The following is a 12,187-nucleotide window of genomic DNA, read 5'->3' as shown; positions in this document are numbered from 1 at the left end:
AAGAAAAAGCCCTAGTTTGTAGCATTTGCCAGTCTCTGTGGTTTGAATGTTCTCGTTCAGGTTTATTTCAAGCCTCCAACATAAGCTCACTGAACACAAAGCTGGGAAGAGCTGTGCAGTGGCACGGCATTGTACAGCTTTTCCACCATACAGATGCAAAAGACGGAGATAGCCTCCAGATCAAAGATGACAGTTAAATGATTAAGTGATGAGTTTTAAATACCTTATTACCTTTGCTTGGAAATAATTTCTTTAATCGTAAGTTTATATAATTTAATATAATTTAATTTTTGTAATGGCTATGGTTAAAAACTCAGAAAATTCCTGAAAAGTTACCAGTTAGCTCCTGTGAGCCCGTATACACTAACTCTAGCACACCACTGCAAAGTTTATTATTTTTATATTTTATTTTGTTTTTGGAGTTGGAGTCTCACTCTGTCACCCAGGCTGGAGTGCAGTGGCATGATCTTGGCTCACTGCATCCTCCACCTCCCAGGTTCAAGCAATTCTCCTGCCTCAGCCTCCCAAGTAACTGGGATTACAGGCACCTGCCACCATGCCTGGCTAATTTTTGTATTTTTAGTAGAGACAGGGTTTCACCATGTTGGCCAGGATGGTCTCGAACTCCTGACCTCAGGTGATCCGCCCACTTGGCCTCCCAAAGTGCTGGAATTACAGGTATGAGCCACTGCGCCTGGCCTTATTTTGTACTTAGATAAGTAATATGCACGCATTGCAAGAAATCTGTAATACACAGAAACACACAAAGAAGTCACCAATATTCCCAGAGTATGGATATTACACTTAACATTTGGGTATGTGTGCTTCTGGGCTTTTAAAATACCTGAACGTGTATATATAGTGTCATTTCTCTTATGTTCATTAAATATTCTTCTACAGCCTGATTTTTAATGACTAAATAATGGTCCCACCATTTGGATGCAGTATAATTAATTGACCAATTGTTGAACATTTAAATAATGCCTCGATAGCTCTCTTTGTACTTATGTCACAGTTTGCTTCTTAAAAACATATTATATAATTGGAATTTCTGGGTCAAATGATTTATACAATTTTAACACATTTGATACTTAATGTCAAATCTCACTCCAGGAACTTGTACCAATTTACATGTTCTCCAACAGTATGGGATACGAGTGCTTATTTCCCTGAATTCTCTTCTACGAGAACGAATAATATTATCATGTTCCATCTTTTTCAATTTGGCTGCTATTAAAAATGGTATTTTGTTATTTGAATTTACATTTTCTTATTTCTGCTGAAAAAGAATTTCACAACTTCATTCTCTTTGTTTCATTAATTATCAATACTTTTAAAATTCATTTTTCTATTGGAGTATTCATCTTCTTTTTGTTGGCTTATATGAGTTTCCTAAGTATGCAAGATATCAATTCATTGTCATAAATAGCACCAATTGTTTTCACGGTTGGCTTGCTTTTTAGCCTGATTGTGGATTTTTCTCTTTTTCTTTTTTTTGCGGGGGAGGGGGGCGGGCAGGGACAGGGTCTTGCTGTCTCTCCGTCGCCCAGGCTGGAGTACAGTGGCATGAACACAGCTCACTGAAGCCTTGACCTCCCAGACTCAAGTAATCCTCCCACCTCAGTCTCCCAAGTAGCTGGCATCACGGGCATGTGCCACCATACCCAGCTAATTTTTATATTTTTTATGGAGAATGGGGTTTCATTATATTGTCCAGGCTTGTCTGGAAACTCCTGGGCTCAAGGAATCCTCCTGCCTTGGCCTCCCAACGTGCTGGGATTATAGACTTGAGTTGCTGTTTGTTTTTTAATGTATTGCGATTCCACCTTTCTCAGAAACTCTGGTGATGCTGCTGCTGCCAATAGCAAAGCTTATACAGGATAGTTTTGTTGTTGTTGTTCTTGTTGTTCTTGTTGCTGCTGTTGTTGTTTTGCTTTTCATTTGAACAGCTGCACTTTCCTTTAGAAATCATGATTCTATAGGAATGCCAAAATCCACTATCTGAGTGTGGAGTTTTCATGTTTTAATAAATGTCCTTTACAGGCTACCCGACATCTCTATGAGTTACTGGCCATTTTCTGTAAATCCACACTAGAAAGAAGTGAAGATGGAGCTAATGCTGAGAGATGACGCTGCATCTTAAATGAGGGTTTATCATCAAAGATTACCAGACTAATGCATTGCATTAGCTTGTAGTTAATCTACTCTGAATTTTGAGTGAACAAAATTAAAGGCAAAAGTTTTAAAAAATTTTTAAATTTTTTACTTCTTAGTATAAAACTTAAAGATGCATCTTGTGAAAAAAATCTTAATAATGATATTAGACATTATATCAGAATATATATGACAGAAAAGGGACAGAAAAGGTTTTTATTTTTTTTTTCCTCTTGGGTTCCTTTCTCTCTATCTCCCTCCTTCCTTTCAGAAGGAAGTTTATTATTTTAGAAGTTTCACTCTAACTTCCTTCCCTCTCTTCCTTTCACTTCTTTAATTTAGCAACTATTTTCCAATCTCCTGTCATGTGCCAGGCACCTTGTTGTGTACTAACTCAGGAACATAATAGAAATGGCTTCATGGCCACGGAGCCTAATATGACTTTATCTGGAGATTGTGATGGTAAGAGATAATTAAGAGTAAATGAGTCAGGCCAGGCGTGGTGGCTCACACCTGTAATCCCAGCACTTTGGGAGGACAAGGTGGGTGGATCACCTGAGGTCAGGAGTTCAAGACCAGCCTGACCAACATGGTGAAGCCCTGTCTCTACTAAAAATACAAAAACTTAGTTGGGCATGATGGCAGGTGCCTGTAATCCCAGCTACTCGGGAGGTTGAGGCAAGAGAATTGCTTGAACCCAGGAGGCAGAGGTTGCAGTGAACTGAGATTGCATCATTGCACTCCAGCCTGAGCAACAAGAGCAAAACAACTCTGTCTCAAAAAAAAAAAAAAAAAAAAGAAAGAAATGGCTTCAGCCCCCATGGAACTTTCCACTGAGGGAGGTGTTGGCCCAGCAATAGTAACTGTATAACTACACTTGCAGTATGTGCCATGAAAGAATAGTATAGGGTATTAAAATATATAATAGTCTGAGAGCATGTAAGAGTATACAGTAAACCGCACAGTAATCCGAGGAACCATCCAATTCACAAACATCTTAACGGTCTTCTAGTCCTTAGATTCCTTATGGTATATGGATTTCACATGTGGATTTGAGAGCAGGTTAGTTTAATCCATTCTGGCCCTTTCCAGAGCACTAGCAAAGGGTCGCTTATTTATGAAAATGTAGCACGTTTGCTTCAGACCTTTGCTTTAGAGACCGCTGCTGGCATTCCAAGTGTCTGTTTGTTTCTTTGTTATCTTCAGGACTAAGAATTACTGATATTAATAACTTATAAAGTACCATTAGTCCAGAGAAATTATTGGAGTTCTTTTGATTGAAGTTTTTCTTGCAGAATTTACTATGGAAGGGTTTTGGCTGCATAAGCATTTTCTGACAGAAGTAACAATCGAGGTAAATGTGGAGGTACTCCATAGCTTCTAATATGCATTTGTGCAGTTTTGTTTTGTGTATCTTCTTGATATTGATAATGTTTAGTCTTTATTTTGAATTCCATTGTATTAGGTTAAAGTTTCAAATAGTTTGCAAGATAGCATTGAAAAAAACTTGTCCCTTAAGCTGCACACAGTCTGTAAATATGACTTTTTATATGTGTAAAAAGACTCAAATTATTTCTAATTTTAAATTAAGATATTTATAATTATTATTTCTGAATCAGTTTCTCAAATATTTTCTCAGTGCATAGTAGTCTTAGTGCTATGTAAATGTTGTTAATTATTTAGAGCTTTAATGCAAAGATTGTGTGTGTGTGTGTGTAACACATCTGATGGATCAGACACACCACCATCAGGAACAGTGGCCCACCTTAAAACTAATTTTAAACACATATCTCTTTGGCACTAAGGGGACATATCAGAGTTCTCTAGTGGATTGTTCTAGAGAGTGATTTCGTCATATCTCCAAACTTGGGGGTTAATATGTGTCCTTTTTCCTCCTCCCACCTCTGTTTACAATCAATTGCTTCTCATTACAAAAGTGGTTAGTAATTAAGATATATCAATTTTTTTATTTGTCCTTTTCCAAATTAACAAAATTTCTAAACAACATTTGAACAGTTCTCAGACTATTAATGGGAATTTAATGCTGGATGCTATAGTTCTGCTTTCTGAAGTCACTGGTCGTCTTATAACAAGAAGATAACTGCAAAACTTTGGTGTTTCTCTAGTCCAGATTTCCCTAGGAAACATCAGAGGGACACAAAGCCTGCTTTCATTTTCTATTAAAAGCATTTTAATTATAGCAAATAATTGACTGGATTATTTGACCTCTATAAGTTTACAGTAAAATTAGTTGTGCAATCAGTCTTTAATTGTCTGCTACTGTTGCTTTGTCAAAACAAGTGAGTAGTTACTTCACATTAACCTTTTTTCATTATACTATTTTAGGAAATAATGCATTACAATAAAATCAAAGAAAATTAAGTGACATTTAAAACTAAATTAACTTTATTGCATTTGATATAAACTTTTATGCAGAGTGGAGCAGAAAATCCCCCTAAACTTCTTTAATCATTGTGTTAGAGCTGCCCTATTGTGAAAACTAGAAAATGCAAATGCCTCAGATTGGTCAGCAGAGGGCGCCTTTACATTTATAAAGCCAATGGAATTTCACTGTTTCAGAGTGAAAGATTATAATGTAACTGTAGAGTGTGCCATGTGTGAATATACAGTGCGCATGACTGTGATTGCATGTGTGTATTTTGATTTATATATTCGTTCACGTGAAGATTTTAAAATTCCACCCCAGCTAATGAGCTTACCAACCTGCTTGTTTTCAGACTTTAATACCTTCTTTCTCATATTTCCCCATATGTTCCACTCCTTAGGTTTATCCGGTGACATTATGCTTTGGAATATATTGTGGATATATTTTGCATAGATCATGTTCTGTAGGAGGGGTTTAAAAATTGACCTTTATAAAACAGCCTTCTTCTCCCTGGCCCAATCTGTTATAGCACTTTTTTTTGTTGTTGTTTTGTTTTGCCTTTTTATAGACTGAAGTCCAATCTTAGATTTGGTCTATACTAATTTCTGTAAAAGTGCCACAAAATTTATCCTTGCACTTGAGGACCAGAATAATGTTCTGTAGCACTAACCTCTAGAAATCTAGAGATTTTTAGAATCTCTAGAAATAAAACCATAGCATTTGAAACCTAAGTGGAAAAAAATAATTGATACAGTAGTTTACAATAAGACTGTTTCAGAACCACTCGTGCTATATCAGGACTGGTTTGAAGTAAGATAGCACACTCCTTTACTTTTTTATTATTCTAAGTTTAGTTATCATTGATGATTGAGAACTAGCAGTACTACTGAGGCAATCCAAACGACAGATATTAATTTGAGCTGAGAGAAAGAGAGGGATGCTGATGCTGATACTGATATTGGTACTTGTTAAAGGATTATGTAAGTTTGTGTTTTATTTGCAATCTAGCATGAGGTATCTGGGTCAGTTATATGGCTTACAGTTGCATAATAGTTCTAGGAGGATTACCATTCATACCTCAGGAATGGGGACATAGATATTATGACAGAAAGACAGAAAGAAATCTCCCTAGTGTGCAGTTAATACGTGTTGGATTTATTTTCATGATATCCGTTTATGACTACAAACGTAAAGCTTTTTTTTTTAGCAGAGTTTTAACAAAAGCAGTGATTTTAATTTAGACTATCAGATCTTCCCTTCACAATTTTAGGATGAGAATTAAGTTAGAAGCCAGAGAAATAGGAAGAAGGAGGTGAGTTGGTCAGATAATATAGTCTCATTGAGAGAACCAAGCACTGAGGAATTGCTCAAAAAGTTTATACTCTAATGCAAGAAAGCAAGTGACATGCCTCCACAAAGAAACCGTAATCTAGCCATGGTAAAAGAGATGCAAGATCTGTATTACAGGATGAAGAGACGAGATCTGTGAAAGAAGGAAGACTGATGAGAAAGCTTACCAGATGAGGAATATCGGATATTTCATCTGAGCCTTGAGAGCACTATGCTGGATTTGTAAACAGAGGCAGCAGGCAACATTTCAGGTTTCAGAAACATCATGAGCAAAAGCACAGGCACAAGAAAGCTCAAAATGTGTTCAGAGGAACAGTTTGATGAGAGAGAGCATTTGTGGAGAGGGCAGCAGGATTTAAGACTTCTAAGATCACTGGAAGTTAGTGAATTTCTCAGCAATTTTTATAATACTTTTCCTCACACACACACTTTTAAAAGTATACCATTAATCATTTGGATAATTATAAAATACCAGCACAATGTATGTGTGTACAAGCATCATCTTAGATGATGATTGTAGGGAAATCCTTAGGTAGAGGAATATATCTAGCAGAATGCTGGAACTGGATCTTACTGGCTTGTAAGAGCCCAGCATGCACATCTCTTTCCAGCTCCACTCAGGACATCATGCTGGAAACTGGCCACAGTGCGAATATTTACACCATGGAAATTGACAAACCTTTTAAAAATCATATCTCCCTCCACCAAAAAGCCAGTTGTTGAACATTTACCTGGGCACCCTTAATGTAATCATATCTCCCTCCATCCTTTCATGTCTGCTCAAATTTGCTTAACTCCTATAGCCTTTCCTGAAAGGTGCTTACCAGCCAAAGAGGTTCCTAGTTCACATTCTACCTTGCCGTCTCCAAACCTTGTTATTGCCAAGATTTACTTCCCATGCGGTTATCTGGCTCCTCACTCTTAACTAACTCTACTCTAGGACTTTCTGCCTCCATTACTGACTGGCAGTGAATGAATGGGTCATTCTGGTGGGGGTTGTTATCCTTGAAACCTGTGCTTTAATAACTACCTTTCTTTATTAGAACCTAAGTGCAAAGGCTAAAGGGCATCGATGATACAATCTAAGCCAACCTCATTACACACAATTCAAATTTAATTCTGTTAGAAACATTTCAGCAGTAGAAATTCTATAAACAGGAGCAGAGGAGCTCCATGGATAGCCATGTGGGCCTGTGGCTCTAGGAGAGTGATTTTTCTCTTTGGGGAACTCATTTCCTAGAAGCTTGGATCCAGGAGAGAATATGCAAGGTGGGTGGAGGTGGCTTCTCTCCATTCTGCGGGAACACATGTTCCCTGGCACGGAGAGGAAAATCTGACAGACCAAAATGTGAGTGTGTGTGTGTGTGCGCGCGTGCGTGTGTGTGTAGATCCATATACATAGAGCTGAAAATAAAAGTGATCTATTTCCTCTCAAAAAAGATTAAGTTATTTCAAAAGAAAAGGAAATATATATTATTAGCAGTATGAGTGTAAGCCCACTTGAGAAGCCCATGCATTCTTTGTGTGTGTATGCCCAAACGTGCACACATGTTTCAAGCTTTCAGGGTAGCTTGGACCTTCCAGGCATGAGGATTAGGAAACTGGAGGGAAGGTGGGGATAGCTGCAAAGGTGAAGCTAAAATGCATCACAAGGTCAGAACTAGAATAAACATGAAATTATCATGAAAAGTGAAAGTGGACTAAAGACCTTGTCACCACTGACTCGCAGGAGAACAGGAGCAGTTGGTGCTGTTCTTTCTCAATATGCACAGAGGCCCTTTCCCCTCACGTTTCCTACTGTAATGCAAAACCACTTTTCGGGAAAAATAGTGTGTGACTGACTGAGGCCAGGGGAAAGAAAGGAAAGATATTCTGTGGGTTGATAAATGCCTCTAGGCCAAAAGTAGGAGAGGCACTACCTGGTAGGAATAGAAGCAAGAATCAATTTGAATTTTACCTAATGAAGCTTAGCTCGTTGAGTAAAGAATACCTACTTGTCCACTACTTGCTATGTTATCTTTCTCCAGCAGAGGGCAGACTTTACATTGAAATAGAACTAAAAAGGCCTTCAACCTCTTGGTTTTTCTTTTTTTTTTTTTTTCGGTTTGAATTTTTTTAAACTTCAATATTTTTGGTTTCTAAATTATTTTAAAACATTTTAAAGTATTTAAGGTCTAGAGTATGTTAAATAAGAAATTTCTTGGATTTCAGTTAATATTTCTGCCTTATTAGCAAAATACTCAAGATGTGATTGCAAAATAAGGCGTTTTTTTTTTTTCCATGGCTTTTGGGCTGGTCTTAGGCACTTTCCGTCATTGTAGGCAAAGCTGTTCTTTTTTGTGTTGTTTACAAAATTGCTAAAGAAAATCCTATCTCTTAACTGGATAGTTATAATTTTCGTTCATTCCAATAGCTTTTGATATGAATAACTGCTTTTCCTTAACAGTTCAATTACTATCATCTTCTAATCTGCTTCATAGCTAGCTTTGATATTTTCCCTAGAGGAAATGACACCTATATAAAACTTAACTAAACTTATTATACAATATAACTTCAATATTCAAAGCTCCTCTAATGAGAATTTAAAATTTGTTTCCCTTCAAGTTTCATTTTTTTGGTCTAACCGAATCATTCTCACGATAAGTGAGAAAATAGAGACTACTACCTCCCTCTATATATTTTTTAAAACAGGAGGTTAATTCGCTTGTAAGTAGTGGCTAAGTTCAGATCTGGAGACTGATCTGTTGGACTCCAAAGCACAAATTCTTTTCACGGCAAGGCCTGCCTCCAATTGACTCCATACGATCTACTTGTAAAATCATAAACGCAGGACTTTATTCATTAGGACTTAAATCCAGACTGACATAGTTTGAAAAATACAAAGAACAAAACAAGATAAACCTAAATAAATCAATTTCAGAAATTCTTGGCATTTAAACTCAATACGTTGGTTTAATTTTGGCTTCACGCAAGCACTTTCTTGATCTTGCTTTTTTGGGAGTGTGTGTATGTTTGTGTGTAATATGTTTTTAAAAGTGAATGCAGGAGGAAGATCTCTGGGGAAGACGTTCTCCCTGTTGTAAGAAATACATTATATTTTCTTTTATTATTAAATTTCACTTACATTTCTATGAAAGCAAAAACATATCAAAATGCATAAGAATTTGCTGCCTAGGAAAAAATATTATTTTTATGTGGAGAAACTGAAGATTTATATACCCTTAAAATGACAAAGAAATCGAGCTCTATATATTTGCTTTCATTTTCATAATAATCTCTACAGGATTACTGCAATTAATTTTATGTAACAAGAACAGAGGTGTTCTTTTTATTTGAGTGCAGAAAAAAGTTTAAAAAGAAGTGTGGACGCTTAAATGTAAAGTTAGTGAAAATCTATCAACGAAACCAAAAATGTTAGCAAAGTAAAATCGTCTAAGTTCTTTTCTTGGAAAGATAAGCTCTGTTTCAAGATGGATAGAAAATGTGACAATACAATGAAAATATCTGTTGCTGTTAAAAAACAACACCACCACAGCTCTTAACACTGTGTTGACAAAACTTCACCCAAATCATCAGCCATGCTTAGTGTTAGGGGAAAAAGCACTGGAACACTGGATTTAGATGCAGAAATAAGGATTCTGCCCCACTGTAGCTGTGTGATCTGGATATATCACTTAACCTCTCAGAGCCTTGGTTTCTCACCTATGAAACAGGAGATAATGGGTATCTACCAAATAGAATGTTGAGAGATTAAAATGAAATTTACATTACATCTGTGAAAGCTCTGAGTTCAGTGTCTTCCTGACACATTGCTGATCGGTTTGTTAGATCAAAATAATCCAGATAATAGACTTTATTAATAATACCCTATTTTGGGTAGCAACTTTTAAAACAATTCATCAATTATTCCTGCACATTGCATAAATAGCTCCCTCCCAAAACTTATGAATGTTAAAACAAAGCTTGGGAGAAATCTTGACTCTACATGTAGATGAAGTAGGTTTAAGATTAAAGTTTAACTGATAGTGATTAGAAAATGAAGCGGAAATCAAATATAATTTTTATTTCTATTATACTTGGAAAATTTAATGATACAGTCTTAGATTTTAGATAATTGTTAGTATTTTTTCAGTAATTTTGATATTCTCTTCAGTTCTCAATATTACATTTAAAACAGCAAATGAAAAGCATGTCAAAATTCACTTTTTTGCCTCAAAAATCTTAGCCTATATTTCTAGATCTAGAATTATTCTTACGATGACATTTTCCACATCTCATTTTACACCTTGCCTTTTCCTTACAAATCATACTCTCTTTTCATCAGTACATCTGCCCAAAACGCTCTTCTACTTGACAGTTCTATCCTACACTCGCCTCTGAGCTTCTAACAAGACATACCTCTGGGAATTGCAAAGTGCCATATTTTAAATCTCTCAGTGAGATATGCAGGTTTTCCCGTGTGATCATAAGGGATTCCTCAAATCTGAGTTTTAGAACTAATCTGTGACAACTGATAAGCACAGTATTTTCACATTAGTACATTTATGTTGTGCTAATATACTTAAACAGTATGTATGTCCATTGAGAATTTTTCTACAAATTTCTTATCAGCTTACTTTTAATTTTAAGAAAGATATCTTACATATTTGATTGGCGTTGGCTATAATTCTGTTATAGCTCTTAAATTAATAGGCTCATCCAAATTGGATGGGAGATGTAAATGTCACAGATTCTCAGTGGAATACTAGTCAGCAATAAAAAGGAACAAATTAGTAATACACACAACAACATAGATGAATCACAATTATTATAAACTAAGTTTAAAAAGACAGACATAAAGTCTACACATTGCGTGAATCCATTCATATGACATTCTGGAAAAGGAAAAACTATTGGAACAGAAACCAGATCAGTGGTTGCCACTGGTTATCTGATGTGGAACAGAAACCAGATCAGATAACCAGAGGGATTTACTATAAAAAGGCTTGAGGAGACTTTTGGGGTGCTGTAAATATCTTAATTATGATGGTAGTTGCGTAACTATACATATGTCAAACTCTTCAAAGTTGCAAAACTGTATACATTTGTCAAACTTCTCAAACTATAAACATAAAAAGAGTACTCTTTTTAGTAAGTAAATTATACCTTAATATGGCTGACTTCAAAAAATTAACTAGTTAAGGAAAAAGGAAATATTTGCAGTTTTGAGTATTATATCATCTCTTTTCAGAGAAGTTTATTAAAACACACTATGTGTCTATTTTGTCATCCATTTTTATTTCCAGCCCTAAATATGACACTCAAACTAGTTTTAAATAGCTAAGAGCTACCTCATTGGTCTGTTAAGGGGCTTTAGGATGAAATATTATCTAAGCATAAATATTATAAAATATTTTTAATTATAAGAAGAACATTAATGGAACTCCTATCCTAGGAATATATCATTTCTTGATTTTTATTTCATTTTCTAATCACCAGCAGTTAAAGTCCTGTGCCAAGAGCTTATTGTACCTAATATTACTCAAAGGTTATCAAGGGCTGTGAAGTAAGTGGGATTAGCCTCATTTTAAAATAAGGGGAACTTGTTAGGTTCAGAACAAAGTGAATAGCACATTATGCAAGTCCTTCTGATTCCAAAGCCAATATTAGTAACCACCATTGCTTTATTTTTACCAGTTTAATGGTAGTTCTGGTGCTTGAGAATGAGATTGTGTTCAGTGTTTGGAAATAAACTGTAAGAAAAGAATTCTTCTCTTGAGGGAAAGAAGGTTTTCAAAAAGAATTGATCCTGAGTTCTGAAAACAGAATGTCGGGATTCATAAATGAAGGATGTGCACTGCCATCCATCCATATTAACCATAACTCTTTGATAGAAGCTTAGTCTAATTATAGTAAAGAAAAACAGTTATTTCCAACCTCACATGAGCTTCTAGTACAACTGTGATGCCAGACTTTAGTGATATTCTTTTTGAACAAATTCTCTTTAAGATTTTACATTTATGTTTATTGCCAAACAATCATTTTCATAACTGATCAGTAGATCCAGATACTTTATTAATTTTTTGTACTTTATTAATTCCCTATCATTTTAAATGAAAAGAGCTCAAAGGTTTCTATGTATTACTTTTGTTTAGAAGACATATCAAACCTAAATATTGTTTTCTTGGGCAACATTTACATGTAGCAGGACAACAAAAGTTACAAACCCTTAGGAATTTGCTTTAGCTCTCATATTGGATGTGTAGTACTTTAAGTAGGTAATATGTATTTGAATCACTACCCAGCAGCTGCTCATCC

General features: G+C 35.6%; 1 protein-coding gene across 1 annotated transcript in view; it reads left to right on the top strand.

Moving 5' to 3' along the window:
- The window catches only part of IFIH1 (interferon induced with helicase C domain 1), a 52,057-nt gene that overhangs the window by 12,700 nt on the left and 27,170 nt on the right, over positions 1-12,187 (top strand). The gene's annotated exons all lie outside the window — the stretch shown is intronic.

Source organism: Chlorocebus sabaeus, chromosome 10, assembly GCF_047675955.1.
Source record: "Chlorocebus sabaeus isolate Y175 chromosome 10, mChlSab1.0.hap1, whole genome shotgun sequence".
In the NCBI taxonomy this organism is placed as follows: domain Eukaryota; kingdom Metazoa; phylum Chordata; class Mammalia; order Primates; family Cercopithecidae; genus Chlorocebus; species Chlorocebus sabaeus.
This window is presented reverse-complemented; position numbering and strand designations above follow the sequence as displayed.